This window comes from Siphateles boraxobius, unplaced genomic scaffold (genome assembly GCF_051911475.1).
Source record: "Siphateles boraxobius isolate OS27281-9 unplaced genomic scaffold, OSU_SipBor_1 16, whole genome shotgun sequence".
Lineage (NCBI taxonomy): Eukaryota > Metazoa > Chordata > Actinopteri > Cypriniformes > Leuciscidae > Siphateles > Siphateles boraxobius.
The window spans coordinates 21,379,784-21,399,674 of NW_027508766.1; the positions used below are offsets into that span (position 1 = coordinate 21,379,784).

General features: G+C 39.2%; 1 protein-coding gene and 1 long non-coding RNA gene across 2 annotated transcripts in view; one reads left to right on the forward strand and one right to left on the reverse strand.

Annotated features, from left to right (window-relative positions):
• LOC143739422 (transmembrane protein 272-like) overlaps positions 1 to 19,891 on the reverse strand; it is a 122,481-nt gene that overhangs the window by 101,310 nt on the left and 1,280 nt on the right. The window lies entirely within an intron of this gene.
• Positions 11,811 to 19,891, forward strand: part of LOC143739424 (uncharacterized) — a 35,480-nt gene continuing 27,399 nt past the window's right edge. Inside the window, exon 1 of the long non-coding RNA XR_013204192.1 lies at positions 11,811 to 11,916. This is a non-coding gene — a long non-coding RNA (uncharacterized LOC143739424). The remainder of the gene's footprint in view (positions 11,917 to 19,891) is intronic.

A 19,891-nucleotide genomic window follows, 5' to 3' on the forward strand; every position in this document is an offset into this window, starting at 1 on the left:
CTTTTTGTTTTAATATTCCCTTCTGGGATTTGATCTCGATTAAAGTGCAATCGGAAACAACAAGCCAAAAAGACAAGAGGACAGGCCCTGTCTGTGAAAACAATGAAAATGTAACATAAAATAAAATGGGTGGATTGGGATTGGGGGGATGTGTAAAAAAACAAAAAACTTGGTGATGGTGATTGTCAAATTATTTGGTAACTAAACATAATTTTATTAAGTTTACTGGTATGCTACTGTTTTTATTATTGCTTAACACAAATTTCACAATTTCAATTCTTGTGATTTGATTCTGATCTTGATTCAATATAAATTCCTTTGGATAAATAGGTACAGTAGATACGTTAATGTGTTAATTGTTCTCCCAAAAAAAGTAATAAAAAATCACTTAACGCTGTAAACATACAGAAAGCCCTGTCAGCTGGTATTATTAAAAGGTTAAAACTAACTCAAATTAAATATAATAAGTTTTTTATTTTATAATGCGTCTAACTAACATGCGTGCTATGGGTCATTAAAAGCCATCCTGAGGTAAATGTAACGTTACGTGACATATGTTGTTCTCCAGCTGTTTTATGGACATCTTTCCGCGGTTGAAAAACACTGATCGATCGATTTTATTACATCTCGGTAAGTTGGTAGTAAAGATTAACAGATGTTCGGTTCACGTGCCGCTTGAACTGAGATCTGCCAGCGTTCTCTCACGTCACATTTACAAGCGCCAAAACGGTGTTTATTGTTTGAATTTTGTAATAAAATTGACAGAATCTGAGAGCTGAGAATCTGTTTCATATCGATAGTAACCTGCTCTGTTCTTGTCTGTCGGTGTCAGTGTCCTCGTTGCTTCGCGAATGTTTCTCTGCATGAGAAAATGGTTGTGTGGCGTGAGAGCGTGTAAAAAGTGCGTCTCTCACAGTGAACACATGAGAGTTGGCGGCCCTGCAGATTCAGCTTGTAAATGTTTTCGGTGGCTGAGCTTCTGCTGCCGCGGTCTTGTTCATTTGCCATGTTGTTTGTGTATCTCTATCATGGCAAGCGCTGAGCCCGGTCGGAACTACGGGAGCCCAGATGGGAGCGTCGGCAGTTGTTAAAGAGAAAACTGATTTTCATTAAAAAAAAACGGCGTAAACTACACATTCGAGTTAATCGATAAAATCGATTTATCGCCCAGCCCTATATCTAACTAATTGTTCTTTTCTTTCTAACGTATCGTTTTCTTTCTAACTAGTCTTTCTTTCTAACTAATCCATCTATCAAACTTCAAACTATTTTAAACGTCTTCAAACTCTCTGGTCCGGCTTTCTCAAGCCAACTTAAAGTTTGTCTCAAATTTTTTTTCTAGTTAATTTTGAAACCATTTTTTTGTTTTACTAAGTTAACAATGTGGTTCCCTTTCAAGGGAACTCGAGCTGTGTTTGAGACGCGATGGGAACGCTCTGCGTGATTACGTCGTGAAGCATGTGTAAAATCAGTCCAATGGAAGCCCACTACGACATAGGTGACGTCATAGACCAGGAAACTATATAGCAGCCCTGAAATCAGACCGCGACAGCTTCTGTACCTTCAGCAAGCGCTCTCTGTATATCTGTCCTTGTCTATTTATTGTTGTCTGTCAAGCCCAATCTATCATTATTATGGCGAGCAAGCAAGATTATAGACGGTGTGTTGTTCCCTGCCCTCGTTATATTACGGGTGGGGACACACATCAGCTTTGTGTTGCTTGTTTGGGAGTGGAGCATGCCCAGTCAGTCCTCGAGGGGGCTGATTGTGTGCATTGTATGAGTCTATCTATGAAGACGCTCCGCTCTCGCCGATCGTTCTTTGAGGATTTTGGGGTTCGCATTTTGGGGTTCGCAAACGGATCTGACAGCGTGGGTTGGGACGGGCTCCGCCCTATCTTAGCTTTCACCTGCAGATCCAGTGTGCTGCGATTTCCAGTTCCGAGGAATTGGTATCGTTTGTGTTTTGTTAAGAAAAAGTGAACAAAACAAATAAAAGTATTAAGAAAAAGGCAGATGTTTGATTTTATGAGGCAGTACTGGTGGGTAAAGTATTTAAGGACATAGATGAATGTGTGGATGTCAGCATTGACTCTATTCGAGAATATATATACAGTATATGTTTATATGTATACGTTTTTCTGATATAAAAATAAAGAAAAAGAAAGATAAAAATGTCTGTTCTTCTGGACGCTCCGCTTTCAAGAAAACTAAACCTTTCAGCGGCGTTCCAGAGGTTTCTTCCTCACCAATCTATGTTCCTTAAACTGGCATAGAGTGCAAAGAAGAAGACCTGATGCTGAGGCTATCAGGCTTCTAAGGGTGGTCCCCTCCGGGGTAGGGACGGTTTTGAGAAATCGTTTCTCCTCGGCGCCCTCTGGGGTGCGACTCTCTGAGGAGGGTCGCAGCGCTGCCAGTTCATGTGTTCCCTGCCGGTTCGCCGCTTCAGGGCGCCGAGGTGTCAGCGTCCCCGTGCAATCCTCTGAGGAGGGTTGTAGAACGGTCGGTTCGGTTGTTCCCTGCCGGTTCGCCGCTTCAGGGCACCGAAATGATTGTTCAAGCAAATCCAGAGGCCAGTCTCGAGAGACTGGTTCCCCTTATCTGAATTTCTGGCAGCGTGGAAACTTCTGCCAAATATTTCTCTATGGGTCCTGCACATAATAGAAAAGGGTTACAGCGGTTCTCATCCGCCCAGATTTCAGGGGGTCCTCCCTACGGTAGTGGACTCACAGAGCAGGCTCTGGTTATGGAGCAGGAAGTGCTTACACTCAAACAGATTGTATCACAGATTCAGTCCGAGGACTGGTTTGTCACAATAGACTTGAAGGACGCGTACTTCCAAGTATCTATTCATCAAAAGAAGTTCCTGAGGTTCGCTTTAAAAATGGGGCGAAGCATACCAGTATCGGGTTCTTCCATTTGGCCTAGGTTTATCACCCCGCACCTTTACAAAATGCGTGGATGCAGCTCTGGCTCCTTTGAGATTCCAGGGCATTCGCGTATTGTATTATATCGACGATTGGTTGATCCTAGCTCAATTTGAGTATATGGCAGTTCGGCATTGAGATGTCGTTCTGTCTCATTTAAAGATGTTGGGGTTGCCACTCAACGCCAGAAGAGTGTGATCCTCCCAGCTCAGAGGACCACTTTTCTAGGTGTAATATGGGTTTATCTAGGCCAGTCACTCACTGTGAAACAGTTTCAGACTGTGGGTCTCATGTCAGCTGCGTTGAACGTAATTACTTTTGGCCTTCTGTACATGAGACCCCTGCAGTGGTGGCTCAGGACCAAGGGGTTTTCTCCGAGGGGAAATCCGTTTTCACATGATCAAGGTCACGCGGCTATGCCTACGTGCCTCGGTCATGTGGAAGAACCTTGGTTCCTCGCCCAGGCCCAGTGTTGGGGGTTTCTTGTCGACGCATTATGCTATCGACGGATGCTTCCCTCACAAGTCGGAAGTGATCATGAGTGGTCGCTCGGCGGAGGGTCCGGACAACACACTGACGATCTTGTGAATCAGAGCAGATATCCTGTTGAGGCAGGGGCTGAGGCCCGGGGAATGGAGACTTCACCCCGTGGTGGTGGAGCTCCTATGGGAAATCTTTGGTCAAGCTCAGGTCGATCTTTTCCTATGGTTTTCCCTCACATATCCAGCTCCTCTCGGACTGGACGCTATGGTGCATGTGTGGCCGAGGCTGCACCTGTACACATTCCCCCCGTTATCAATGCTCCCGGGAGTTCTGCTGGGGTGCGACTCTCTGAGGAGGGTCGCAGCGCTGCCACTTCGGTTGTTCCCTGCCGGTTCGCCGCTTCAGGGCGCCGAGGTGTCAGCGTCCCCGTGCAATCCTCTGAGGAGGGTTGTAGAACGGTCAGTTCGGTTGTTCCCTGCCGGTTCGCCGCTTCAGGGCGCCGAAATGATTATTCAATCAAATCCAGAGGCCAGTCTCGAGAGACTGGTTCCCTTATCGGAATTTCTGGCAGCGTGGAAACTTCTGCCAAATATTTCTCTATGGGTCCTGCACATAATAGAAAAGGGTTAAACGGAGTTGTGGAAACGGTGGGCTTGGCCTCTGAGGGGGCCCAGCTCATAGAATCCGGTCTCTCGACTGAGGTCGTTGAGACCGTCCTTCAATCCAGAGCTCCTTCCACGAGAAAACTATGTACATTGAAATGGAAACTGTTCTCTACATGGCGTTGAGAACGTTTTTTAAATCTTGTTAACTGCCTGGTTGGTACAGTTCTCGATTTCCTCAAGACCGTTTCTCTGCTGGATTATCTCCCTCCACCTTAAAGGTGTTCGTAGCGGCTATATCTGCTTATCACCCCTCTCGGGGCTTCTTCTCTTGGGAGAGATCCTCTTATTATTTGTTTTCTCCGTGGTACATTGAGGCTCAGGCCTGCACTGCAATCTAGAGCACCGGCTTGGGATTTGGCCATTGTACTTGAGGGTCTGGCCTTGGCTCCCTTCGAGCCCATCGGGGAGGTTTCAGAAAAATTCCTCACTCTAAAGATTATATTTCTCCTTGCTATTTCGTCTATCAAGAGAATTGGTGATTTACATGCTCTGTCGGTTGCTCCTTCATGTCTGGAATTTGCACCTACTATGGTGAAAGCATTCCTCTACCCTAGACCGGGTTATATTCCTAAGGTCCCACTAAATGTTGGGGGCGCAATAGTGCGGCAGGCCTTTTATCCTCCTCCCTTTAATACCCCAGATCAGGAACAGCTTAACCTGTTATGTCCAGATGCCTACATTCACAGAGCTTCTCTGTGGCGTAAATCTGAGCAATTATTTGTTTGTTTTGGGTCACTCAAGAGAGGATGCCCTGCATCTAAACAGGTGATGAGTAAATGGATAGTCGAGGCTATTCATTTGCTTATGAAGCGGCGGGACAGCCTTCACCTATGGCTGTGCGGGCCCATTCTACTCTGAGTATGGCGGCCTCTATGGCCTTAATTTCGGGTGTTTCCCTTCTTGACGTGTGTAATGCGGCAGGATGATCCTCTCCGCATACATTTGTCAGGTTTTATGACCTTGACCTCTCCACTCCTGGGGCGAGGTTGCTTGCTTCTTAGTGTGCGCAGGACTTCACACAGAATGGGCATTTGTCACTATGGCGTAGTGGGTATGGGGTTCTCATCGCGTCTCAAACGCAGCTCGAGTTCCCTTGAAAGGGAACGTCTCAGGTTACGTATGTAACCCTGGTTCCCTGATAGGGAACGAGACGCTGCGTTTGCCTGCCATACTTCCTGCATGCCCTGATCGACTTGCTTCAGGTTTTCAGAAGCTGTCGTGGTCTGATTTCAGGGCTGCTATATAGTTTCCTGGTCTATGACGTCACCTATGTCGTAGTGGGCTTCCATTGGACTGATTTTACACGTGCTTCACGACGTAATCACGCAGAGCGTTCCCATCGCGTCTCAAGCGCAGCGTCTCGTTCCCTATCAGGGAACCAGGGTTACATACGTAACCTGAGACATTTTTGCAACCAATTAACACTGCTTTTGTCATTTTTTTTACAAGATGGAAAAAATTTGTCACCAAAAAAAGTCATTCGGTTTAACCATGAATATATTTCAAATTATTCATGAAAAAAATCTGATTTGACATTGATGTTGAGATGGTATAAATTGTGTAACACGGAAGAAATATATACTGTATATTAAAAAAAACTATCACTGATCTCATACATTTATTAATTTTATTGGACTACTATAAACAGTGGCGATTCTAGGGGGTGGCCTGGGGTGGCCAGGGCCACCCCTGAAAGCTCATTGGCCACCCTGATGGCCACCCCAGATCTGATAGGTAGTTGGTCAAGTTCGTCAACACAAGAAACAAGAGAAATGCTGTCAATCAATGATGACAGCTGATCAACTGATTTAGGGCCAGTTTTACATTTTTAACTAACACCGTAATGGTCGTACTGAGGCTGTGAGAGCTGATTTCTGCTCAGCGGACGTTTGGCCATGCAGGTCAGGTGACCCATGAGATGAGCGCGCTGGCTGCTGCTGCTCCGTGAAACAGGAGGACGGTCGGTCACAGTTACAACAGCAACAATGATAAAACGCTGGAATCTGTAGATTGAGAGGTATGGTAATTTAATGTTTAGTTATATCGTAGTTCCCTCTGAATGTGTAGGAAAACTGAAAAAGTCGTACTACACTGTACTAGCTAGCTTAGCAGCCTGCAAACCAAGTTAAGAGTGCAGAGTGCAGACAGTTGAAGAGGGTGCGCGCGCAGCTCTTAAAGGGGCCACACCTTATTTCCACTCATTACACCGCCATGGAATGCTATTTTCTGGACTGAAGACTTGAGGGTGTTTTTTGCAGATGTGTGTGTTCAATAGAGCTAATGTTCTATTTTTGGCCAACCCGTGTGTGAAATATAGTGTGAAAGTCTAGATTTAAGTTATAACACAAGAACAAGCTGTGATTTATTTATTTGCTCTGTTATTTAAGGGCTGTTTTTGTTTGTATCAGTTAGCTCATCTTCACTTAAATTAACTTATTAATGTATGCTGAATCAAAGCCAATGTTTAAATTTATACCTTCATCGGGGCCTTGGATATGAATACTGTCTTAGTTGAAAACCACTTTTTGCACATTTTCATACATCACAAGGCATCCTAATGATATTATTCAGTCATCAGGCCATCCTCTGTGTTACCTGTTACCCGTGTTTGCTTTACTAGTTTAAGTCCCCAGTTTGATAAATTAATATAGTAGATACATGTTAATATCTGTATCACATCAATATCATAATACAATTCTCCATATTTAAAAAAAATCATACTTCGTTAAATTAATATAGTAGATACATGTTAATATCTGTATCACATCGATATCATAATACAATGCTCCATATTTTTAAACCCATACTTTGATAAATTATTATAGTAGATACATTTTAATATCTGTATCACCAGTTACAGCAGATAAAAATACTAATAGCATAATGTGGATACAACAAATACGTAGCCTGGGCTATTTAAAATACTAATGAATTATACCGTCTTTTCCTTATGTATAAACAATTTTTCAAATTAAACATCATTGCCTAATACAGATAAACAGCACTGTAGTATAAATTAATTATAGAGAAAGTACTCACTGTTTTGCATTTTTGATGAGGTGGTCATAGAAGAGAGGGTGCAAAAGTTTTTGGTCCAGACATGGGGTATGGCACACGTCCTTGTGTCTTGGCTATTTTATAGCCTTTTACAGTAAGAGCCTGTGGAAAACTATGGGAAAACGGCTGAGCTGTGTGTCCACTATATTCTTTCAGTACTCTATGAATGGAACTGTTTAGGTTCAAGGCCAATTCACATTCCCAGGGGGCAGCCAGACCTTTTGATTACACGAGCGCCATATTTCACATATTTTCACTGTCACTCCTGAAAATAAGTCTTATGAATTAAAAGTAATGTATTACCGGTGGTACGAAAACAGCGATGATATCACTTATTTGCCACGCACACTGTCCATGCTGGCAGGCACTACCTGTGTGATTTTTTTTTTCTTCAACCCTGGTGAAAATGTAAGATGATTTTATCTAAATCTAACATAATTGGTACAGTAAATTTGTAAACTATTTATTTTAAATGAACAGAATGCAGTAATTTAGTAAGATTTTTTAATGAACGGCATGATTTTCAACTTCAGTAATTTAGTAAGATTTTAAATGAACAACAATTAGTAAACTATTTATTTTATATATGATATATTTTAATTTATACACTTTTAAAGGAACACAATGCTTTTCAATGGGCTCAGGAAAGTGTCACAAAAACAGATACCAGGCCAGCCACACGCTGGTGTGACAGAGTTAAAAGACTTCAGGGGAAACACTTGTGGGGGTTTTTTCAGCCATGGTGAAACAGTAAGATGATTTTATTTTTGTTTAATTTATGTACTTTTAATTGAACAGCATGAGTAGTAAATAACTTACACCACCTGTCAAAATGATTGATTGACAGGTGGGCGTGGCTATCCTTTGATCTTCCCCCACCCCTTCCAGCTCCTCCCCTTCCTTTCCCGCCCCTTGTCCCGCGCTATCCGGTTCCGCCCCTTCCTATTACCTTTGACCTAGTTCTGCACCTTCCTGTTACCTTTGACCTAGTTCTGCCCCATCCGGTTACAGCTTCTGTCAAAATGATGGATGATGACCTTTGATCTAGTTCTGCCCCTTGCGGTTACAGCTTCTGTCAAAATGATGGATGGTGACAGTTAGTTTGATCGTTTGAAGTTCATTTGATCAAGAAAAGGGAGGTATTGGCCTTTGATGTTAACATAAGCTTTGATGTTACAGTTACAAAGTGATGTGGCAGTTAGTTTGATCAAGAAAAAGTGTGACAGTTAGTTTGAGATGTATTGGCTTTGATGGTGACAGTTAGTTTGATCGTTTGAAGTTGGTGTTTTGTCAGCGTCCCCTGCATTCCTGAGCAGCAGCATGTATAAATGGGTCAGCTGTGAAAGGGATAAGAAAAATTGTGGAAGTTTATCTGTTCTGTAAAAGAATATAAAATAAAACCTCACACAAAAAGTTTAAAATAAATGTAGAACTATTCACTGAACCAAGCATTTCAGTTTAAATAAAATGGTGAAAGTTTATCTGTTCTTTTAAAGAATATAAAATAAAATCTCACACAAAAAGTTTGAATAAAATGGAGCCACAAAAATATTTCAAACAATCCAATGTATGAATGATCTCACTCTGCCTCAAAAAACATAGCGAGCGAGCGTCTATGTATGTGTGTGTGTGTGTGTGTGTGTGTGTGTGTGTGTGTGTGTGTGTGTGTGTGTGTGTGTGTGTGTGTGTGTGTGTGTCAAAGCAGGAATTTCCCTCCCTCCGCATTGCTGAGGACCTTGGAAGTTTATCTCACACAGAAAAAGCATTATGTTCATTTAAATGAAATGGTTATAAAATTTACATTTAGTCATTCACAAATATTTGACATGACTCAAGTTGAATATTATTTTCATTATTAATGATAATAATACATTTGTTTTTCCTTTGTTAACAGAGTGGGCGTCCATCAGGCAAACCCAGTGATGCTTCTGGTCCCTGGACTCCCTCCTCATCTACAGCTGTGACACAGACACTTGAACAAGCATTTAAAAGGCAGACTGCTTATGCACCCACATCAAAAAAATGCACAAGACCTCACTGCAGCTATTTCATATTTTATTGCAAAGGACATGATGCCATTTCAAATTGTGGAGAGGCCTGGTTTTCTGAGGCTGATGAAAGTTGCTGTACCACACTACAAAGTGCCATCACGAAAATATTTTTCCAAAACTGAAATACCAAATCTGTACAACCAGGTCAAAGCTGCTGTTTTAAAAAAAATAGCTCAAGGAACATGGTTTGCTGCAACTACTGACCTCTGGACTAGTGAAAGCGGTGGTGGTCAACCCTACAGAAGCGTCACTATCCATTACCTCACCCCAGACTGGCAACTGGAATCAAACTGCCTCGAAACTCAGTTCCTTCCAGAAGATCACTCAGCTCAAAACATCATCAAGTTTTTTGATAACATGCTGGAAGAATGGGGGATCAACAAAAAAGACCTGGTCTGCATAACCACAGACAACGCAACAAACATGATAAAGGCTTTTGAAGAGTTTTCAGAAGTGTGGCTTGGGTGCTTTGGCCATAATTTGAACCTGGCCATCTCAAAGGCTTTGAAAATACAGAGAGTTGAAACAGCAGTCAAGGCCTGCCGTCATCTGGTCCAGGGCTTCTCACGGAGCTGGAAGAGAAGGTGAGAGCTGAGGGAAAAACAAGCTGCCCTCAACATGCCACGGAAGGCTCTAATTCATGATGTGGTGACTCGATGGGGACCTACACAAAAGATGGTTGAGCGGTTCCTTAGTCAACAGCAACCAGTCTGTGCAACACTGGCTGGAGAGAGAGGAACATGGTATCTAATGCCCAAGGATACCGACATAACTGTCATGGAGCAACTGTGCCAGCTCCTCGAACCTCTGAGCAAGTTAACAGATGCATTGCCTCAGAAACACGAGTAACACTGTCAGCAATCAAGCCTGTCCTGGACCACATTAATTCTGATGTTCTGGGGGAAAAGGACACAGATACATCCCTGAACAAGGAGATGAAAAAGTTAATGAGAGAAGACCTAAAAAATAGATACCCAGAGAAGGCAAAAAGAGTAATGAACATGACTTGTTTCATTGACCCCCGCTTCAAACAGAGTTCTTTAGATGAGCCTGAGGCTTCAAAAATTGAAACTGACTGTGTCCAGGAAGCTGTGAAGCTGGCTGCAACAAGTCAGGGAAGAACCAAAAAGCACCTCCACCAGCAGCAGCATCTCTACCAGCACTCCACCAGCAGCATCGGAGGGGAAAGGCCTTGCCGGTTTGCTAAGAAAGATTTCTTCAGCGACAAGGCAGCAAAGAGGTGAAGAGAGTCAGATTCCAACCACTCTAGAAGACAGTGTGAAACAAGAAATCAAAGTCTACCTGTCTCTGCCCCCAATTCCAGCAGAAGAGGATCCACTGGTGTGGTGGAAGGGCCATGCATCAGAGCTGTCTCACCTTGCCAGGGTTGCCAGGAAGCTTCTGTGCATCCCAGCAACCAGCGTGCCATCAGAGAGAGTGTTCAGTGCCAGTGGGCATATTGTCTCACCTCAAAGAGCAGTACTTAAACCAGACAAAGCAAACATGCTGACATTTTTGCATTTCAATCTCAAGTGAACAAAGATGCATATATGATACAGGATGTTAGGTCAGCTGCACTTTTTTCTTTAGAAGAAGAGAACGGACATACAATCAATCACTGCTGTTCATTTGATTTGTTTACATATGGTTGTATTGTTATTACATGCACATTGCTTTACTTGTGTTGTTTTTATGTGTGGATTTGATGTTCTTATTTAAGGTACTGTTCATTAAAACCTGCTATGGATGGTCATTCGATTAAATTTTCTTAGTCGATTGTCGGGAGAATTAACGATCGACTAGTGATGAATCATTAATATTTTTATATTCAAATTCATTATTTATTTAACTTTGTATAAATTAAAAATGCAATGAAAATACAAAAATACAGCGTGTTTTTCCTCGATTAGATCTTTATTACAAGATGATCAACTTGTGGCAGTAAAACTGGACGTTCGGTTAGGCTAAACTTTAAACAGGAGGTGTCTGTCCGAGCTCACAACAGTTTTTGTGAGGGACAAGCAAATATCTTTGTGAGGGAACGCAAATATTTTCGTGAGGGAACGCAAAGTTTCTCGGGGGAATGCAAAAGATTAGAAAAAAAAATTTTTCTCCCACCCCAAATTTTTTCCTCCACCACGACCCTTTAGGGGCTCTGTACAACTGACATGGAATGACCATAATGTAAAGAAAACCAAGCTGATTACTTTAGAGGTGACAGAGAGAATAGAGACTTGTGTTGGGTTTTCAGTGAATTATTTATTCAAGTGTGTGTTTCGCTTTAAAACATGAGCTCTGTCATATTCTGGGATTGTTTCTGAAGAGCGCGAGCCCTCACACATCAAGCGGTGTGAAATACAGACTGAACGGAACCCCAAAACATCCCATGACTGTATGGCTGAATGATACATAAACTATCTTCCCGGCTGGATACAGTAAGCATGCGTGAGTCAGACGTGAGTCCGTTATACTGATGTGGAAACAAACTGTGTATGTGCAATGCTTTTCAACTTCAGTAATTTAGTAAGATTTTAAATGAACAACAATTAGTAAACTATATATTTTATATATGATATATTTTAATTTATACACTTTTAAAGGAACACAATGCTTTTCAATGGGCTCGGGAATGCGTCACAAAAACAGATACCAAGCCAGCCACACGCTGGTGTGACAGAGAGAAAAGACTTCAGGGGAAACACTTGTGGGTTTTTTTTTCAGCCATGGTGAAACAGTAAGATGGTTTTATTTTTGTTTAATTTATGCATGGTTTTTCAACTTGAGTCAGTGTCAAATATTTGTGAATGACTAAATGTAAATTTTATAATCATTTCATTTAAATGAACATAATGATTTTTCAACTTCTGTGTGAGATAAACTTCCAACGTCCTCAGCAATGCGGAGGGAGGGAAATTCCTGCTTTGACCCACACACTGCTTTGTTTTTGAGACAGTGTGAGATCATTCATACATTGGATTGTTTGCAATATTTTTGTGGCTCCATTTTATTTAAACTTTTTGTGTGAGATTTTATTTTATATTCTTTTAAAGAATAGATAAACTTTCACCATTTTATTTAAACTGAAATGCTTGGTTCAGTGAATAGTTCTACATTTTATTCAAACTTTTTGTGTGAGATTTTATTTTATATTCTTTTAAAGAACAGATAAACTTTCACCATTTTATTTAAACTGAAATGCTTGGTTCAGTGAATAGTTCTACATTTATTTTAAACTTTTTGTGTGAGGTTTTATTTTATATTCTTTTACAGAACAGATAAACTTCCACGATTTTTTCTTATCACTTTCACGGCTAACCCATTTATACATGCTGCTGCTCAGGAATGCAGGGGACGGTAACAAAACACCAACTTCAAACAATCAAACTAACTGTCACCATCAAAGCCAATACATCTCAAACTAACTGTCACCATCAAAGCCAATACATCTCAAACTAACTGTCACCATCAAAGCCAATACATCTCAAACTAACTGTCACATCACTTTGTAACTGTAACATCAAAGCTTATGTTAACATCAAAGGCCAATACCTCCCCTTTTCTTGATCAAACGAACTTCAAACGATCAAACTAACTGTCACACATCCATCATTTTGACAGAAAGTTTAACCCTTCGGAGTCTTGGGCTATTTTGGCCGTTTTAGAGTACTTTTATTTTATTTAAATTTTGCAACATAAACAAATGTTTACTATACCAATGTTTGGTATAATGTTTTTCAGCACAACATCACCTATATGATCAGACAATTAGTTTTTCACTTTGATGTACTGTATCAACACACTGGACCCAAAATCACACAAAAAACACAAAATCCGAATAGAAAAATTATAGCTTTTCTACTACAAAAACACAAACATGCTCAATGAAGCATTTTAAAAGGTTTAAAATGTAAACACAAGTTGGAAATGTAAACATATACAGGTACAATTCAGATATAATCAAGCTATATACAAAAAAATATGATTTACAAAAAAAACGGGTGTAGCCATTGGCTTTTTTTCTTTCTTTTTAGCTCAGCCACTTTTTAAAAAATGTTGAGCACACAATTATTCAGAGAACCATATTTAAGGCCTTGCTTTCCCAGAGTATGAGGGTTCGCAAATAGTGCAAATACAACATAAAAATGTAAAATTGAGATAAAATTAAACTATATGCAGCAAAAAGCAGGTGTGGCAATAGGCGTTTTTTCTTTTCTTTTTTGCTTAGAAACTCTACAAAACACTTCATGTACAATTACACAGATAGCTACATTACAGGGATTTCATTCCTTGAGTAAGAGGGGTACCTCAATAGTGCAAAGATACCATACAAAAGGTAAAATGAACACAAAATCAAATTATACATACAACTATTTACAACAAATATCAGGTGTTTTTTTATTTTTATTTTTTATCTGTGCCACTCCTCAAAACAGTTTATCTAAATCTACTCCTAAACTACCTAAACTATCTACACTACTCCTAAACTACTCTCAAAATCTACTCAAACTCTTCCAAAAACTAGCAATAATCTCTCTCTATATATATAACGTATATATGTTTCTCTTTATCAACTCCGTAAATCCTCTGCCTTTCTATTTTGCGTCTTTGCTCAGTTGGCTCCTCCTCCATTCCCTAAAATGTGCAGCCTGAAGAGCAGAGTCAGCAGATTCACATATTTTTCTCTGTTTTGTTTTATGGCAAAAACCGAAAAAGTTATTAGAATAAATGCAACGCCTGTCGCATCCCATCTGGCGTTCTTTTATGAACGCGTCAGTATTTTTTTATATAAAGTTTAAATGATCATATCTCCGTTTTTTTACTTGGTCTATCAACACAAAACAAAAAGTGAAATAGAATTTCAAGCCAGCACTTTCGACAGAAGTGGACGGCAGCGCTCAACGTGACTTCGTTTTTATGCTTCGACGTCTTAAACTTTTCATGTAACTTGATCACGCCGGCCTGATCGGCGACCCCGAAGAGTTAACCGGAAGGGGCGGAACTAGGTCAAAGGTAACAGGAAGGGGCGGAACTAGGTCAAAGGTAACAGGAAGGGGCGGAACCGGAAGGGGCGGGACAGGAAAGGGAGGAACCGTAAGGGGCGGGGGAAGATCAAAGGGAAGCCACATCCACCTGTCAATCAATAATTTTGACAGGTAGTGTAGATTATTTACTACTTCCGTCGATTTTTGTCATACAGGCAAGTGTTATTCATCATTAAAAACTGTTAAATGTCTTCTTTTATTTGTGTACACTAATAATAAAAACAAAAAGTTGTTTTTCGTAAAATAAAGAAAAAAAACATGATGCGTGTTCTGTCTTCTCTCTTAATATGATTTTTTTTTAAATATGGAGCATTGTATTATGATATTGATGTGATACAGATATTAACATGTATCTACTATATTAATTTATCATAAAGTATGATTTTAAAAATGTACAACATTGTTTATGTTCATTATGCTATGTTTTTTTTTAAACCATATCACAAAAGTATCAGTTTAACATGACTGTTTTACAGCAATGTTTATTTTGCATTATGCTATGTTGTATTTTTTATCTGATGTAACTAAAATCTGCAGCATTGTTTATTTAAGCTGCGGGGTTTCCATAAAGGACCTTAAAATAAATGTTTTGGATTTATTCCGTTTTAAATCTTATTTAGAGATTATTTTAGTCAGACATGCTTATAGGCCTATTTTATTCCTCTTCAGTTACTTACTTTTTAAATTTTGCTAGGTTACTTTTTAATTCTTCTTTTACTCTGTCTTTGATTTTAAATTTGAGCAATTTGCATGATAAATTGTTTAACATGTAAGCTATATGATTGACACTGTCACAATATAAGCAAAACATATAAAAGTCAAGTCAAAGTTATTTATATAGGCTAGCGCATTTCATTGCCATTTAAAATAACATGGTCTTTCCTTATCTCTCTAGAGACAGCAAACACTGAAGGACAATTAGGCATCCAAGTAAAATGTTAGTATGTTTCATATTTTATTTTTAATGAGAAAACATTATAGAGTGCAAAAGGCGGTTTCTGGGAGTAAAAACATTTACTTTCTCCATACGGAAATTCATTTTAAAGACAGACCTACTGTGAGCTAAGAGGTTGTTAATACATGGTATTTGCTTCTGATAAAGCCTTCAGCTTATTTTTTTGTAAATAATCGTGTTTCACAGTTGAACTCCTGGTGAAAACTACATTACCCATGAGCCATGATGCTGTAGTGAAAATTATGTCAAACATAGTTTAAAAAAAAAAAGCAACACACTCCAAAATAGCTCTGCCCACTCCCATGAATGACATAATCTCCCTACCCTCTCAAAATACTGAAATGTTTGTATAAGCTATATATGCATATTTTGCATATTTATATATAAATATATATTTTTTAAAATCACTATGGGAAATAAGAATGAAAAAGGGGGGGGGGCACTGTTGCACTCCATGTATAATGACAGATGAACTGACAGATATTTTATGTAAACAGGCAAAATCTCTGCATCTGATGATGGCCATGTGTTTTCGTCGATCATAACTGGTTTAACTCTTGGCTCCTTTGAGATCAATATGACTTCTGCCAAACCAAATGTGCCGGCATATTGTAAGTGTAATACACGAGAAACTATTAAAACAGTTTTCGCCTTTGTAATGTATAAAATTATTCTTAATTAATCAGTCGTAGTTAACTATTTGGGACCAATTTTAAGGAAGGTTACATTCTGGTCAAACAGTGTCATGTACAAATTTGCAATACAGAATTGTTTTGTGTTTTTGGTACTATTGGATCGAGTTTTGTAGAATTTATTTTATGTGGTGTAATGCTCCTGGATTATTCAGACTGAGAATTGTAACTATTACTATAGCCTTTATCAGCCATTTATTTTACTGCAGACATATCAGCCTTATTTATTTACTGCAGATTTTATCAAAGGCACGAATTAACTCAATTCATGGCAGCAATAATAAAAGAAGAAAAAAAATGAACAATTGACAGATGAACTGACAGATATTTTATGTAAACAGGCAAAATCTCTGCATCTGATGATGGCCATGTGTTTTCGCCGATCATAACTGGTTCAAGCTCCTTTGAGATCAATATGACTTCTGCCAAATCAAATGTGCCGGCAAATTGTAAGTGTAATACACGAGAAACTATTAAAACAGTTTTCGCCTATATGTATAAAATTGATCTTAATTAAGCAGTCGTAGTTAACTATTTGGGGCCAATTTTAAGGAAGGTCGCATTCTGGTCTAACATTGGCATGTGCACATTTGCAATACAGAATTGTTTTGTGTTTTTGGTACTATTGGATACCAAAAAGGCATTCTTCAAAGGCATTCTTCAAACTGGCATCCCCTTAATACAAGTTATATATTTTTAATTATGAAGTTAAAACCGCCAATAGGTGGCGCCAAATTACCGTATTAATGTACGAGTCATAGAAGCATTCATTTAACTTATGTTCAAAACGGCAGATTCGTTCTGGAACTAAGCAACTAGGTCACTGAATCACAAATACGCATAACTCTTTCTGTGGCTTGTTTGGAACTATTGTCATTGGAGAAATCGAGCAAAAACAGAAAATATTTGGAATATTAGGCTATGTCTAAATGTCATCACAATATTCACTCTGTGTTTACTGAACTGTTTTATAAAATCATTATCACATTTGCAATCGCGTCAATATTCTGGAAATATTTTTAAAATATCATATGTTATAATTATGAAAATAACTCATACTAGGGCATTTTTTCCACCATATTTTGAATTTTGGGTGCAATTGTCATGATCCTGGTCATTTCTCTCACCTCACGCTATTTTTTCATTATCTCACACACCCCCTCGTTATCCTCATCAACTGTTACTCGTTCACTAGTTGGGGCTCTTGCCTCCTTTCACCTGAATCCTTTTCTCTTGATTAGCGTCTCTATTTCTCCCCTCTCTTCCTTCCTGTCTTTGCCTGAGTATTGCATTACTGTGTGTATGCTATGTGCCATCTAACATTTTGTCTTCTGTCCTGTCGGAGAGCTGATTGTTATAGAGAGCCTTTTTGATCTGAGCCGGAGGATCGCCGCTTGCCTCAAGTCTCCCTCGAGCGCCTTCAGCCTGTGCCTCTACTCACTTGACGGATCTCATCTAACTATCGTCTTCTAGGCTGATTGCTGTATTAGTTGTTTCTTCAAGCAGAGACTTTATTTAAATGTTACCCACAGCTATATGTCTAATGTTTCAGACAGCTCCGTACGTTAATAATGGAGCATTTCATAGTGTTTGAACTTGGACTCAAATGTAAAGAAATGTATGTGAGTGCTTAACTCAAGCAGTTCAGTAAGTTGGCAACATATTCAAACTTACCGGATCAATATATTCATGAACTAAACGTTGTTAAAACACAAATGACACCTATTTTCAATCATAAGTAACGTAGACAACGAGCTACAACCCAATTTTCCTCAAAACAAGCTTTATAATATAAATTGGTCTCTAAGCAGGCGGCTGAGAGACAAGTCAGAATAAGGGACCGTCTGCAAAGTGCACATTTTATATTATGAAAAATATTTAATAACTTCACTGTGACACACTATACTGTCACCAAATTCAGTTCACACATCACTGCTCTCCTGCTGGCTATACTACAACACTTAGTTTGATAAAAATGCATAATTTTTAAGATTATTTATTATGAAAAAAATAATTTATTCAATAACTTTACAATGTTATACAGTGTAATGCTATCAAATTCAGTAAGCAATTATTACGCAAAAGCTATGGTTGTAACTAGCATGTTAGTTGCCCACCAACATCATTTGTGGAAAGAATAGGCCTACTAATTTTTATTACTTGCCAAATTAAGTGTTGTATAACCAGTAGGAGAGCAGTGATGTGTAAACTGACTTTGGTGTTATAGTTAAGTTATAGAATATTATAGAATATTTTTCATAATATGTGTAAAAGGATATTTTATCAAACTAAGTGTTGTAGTATGACCAGTAGGAGAAATGTAAACTAAATTTGGTGACACTACAGTGTGTAAAATTGAAGTGACACTTTGCAGATGGTCCCTTCGAACTTGTCTCTCATCCGCTTGCTCATAGAGATCAATTTATATTATAAAGCTTGTTTTAAGAAAAATTTGGTTGTAGCTTGTTGTATACGTTACTATGATTGGAAATAGGTGTCATTGTGTTTTAACAATGTTTAGCTTACGAGTTATTGATCCGGGAAGGTCGAATCTGTGAATATATTGTAGGGATGGGACGATTACCGGTTTCACGATAAACCACGATAAAATGTCCTGGCGGTTAGTATTATCGTTTAAAATTTAATTATCATAAAAACCGTGTTTGATTATCGTGATTTTGAAAACTCGTGGTAAATTCTGTCCAGACAGAATAAGTCTGACACAGGCGCGCGCATGCAAGGTAGTTTTTTGCACGAGAAGACATGGCGGAAGGCAGTGACAGCGCTTGGGAGATTTTTCAGCCATCCAAGAGGACAAAATCAGAGGTGTGGTCGTATTTTGGCTATTACAAGAGTCCCGAGGGCAATTTAATCGAGGATGGGCACCCTGTCTGCAAATCTTGCAAGAGGAAAGTCGCTGCAAAAGGGGGAAACACATCAAATCTGCTAAGTCATCTACGTGACAACAACCAACTGTTTTATAGAGAATGCAAGGTAAGTTAACTTTTACCTTAATACCACAACTAACTTGGGCAAATAATTAGACAAAAAATATTGATTGGAGATGAATTTCATTATCTCACACTCACTTGTAATTATTGCAAAGCTTCCGCGAAGAGAAAAGTTTTACAGCAAGTGGATTTGAGCCAAGACGAACGAACATATTCAAACTATTGAGGGTGGCATTTAACGGATAATGTATTGTATTCATTCTTAGTAAACTTATTACACAGTTTTATTTTTTACCACAGAAATAATTTCAGTGACATGAAATATTGAATTGTGATTAACCTAATGTTTTTAAATCTGACCGGTTTATAAATCCATTATACAAGTTACATTGTCCAAAACAATCGTCAAGAAAATGTGATCACTACAACAATATTATATTAGTACTAAATTACTCTGATTTAATTTTCAATACAATCAAAACTGAGACGCAAGACATAGCCTACACATTTGAATGAAACCAGAGATTGCGTCCGCGGAAATCCGAGACATGGATATGCATCACCCACATGACCAGCGTCGGCCAATAGTGAGCCTACGTGTGACGTAGCTCTACGCTATTACACTAAGTTAACTGACTAGAGGCCAACAGAGAAGGAAATGAATAGTTGAAATAAAGTCATTATTTTTGTTTGTTTTTGCGCACAAAAAGTATTCTCGTCGCTTGATAAACTTAAGATTGAGCCACTGTAGTCACTTGGACTATTTTAACGATGTCTTTAATAACTTTTCGAGGCCGGCAAGTTTCAATCCTTTTGAAGCCTATGGAGGAGTGATCCAGCTCTCAGATTTCATCAAAAATATCTTAATTCGTGTTCCGAAGATGAACGAAGGTCTTACGGGGTTGGAACAACATGAGGGCGAGTAAATACTGACAGAATTTTTGGGTTAACTATCCCTTTAAGACAAAACCGACTATGTTTACTAGGATACTCACCAAGACGGGCATTCTGTCACACTTTTGCGTGAAATATTCTTTTCAAGTGCAAAACATGACAGAGCTCAATTTAG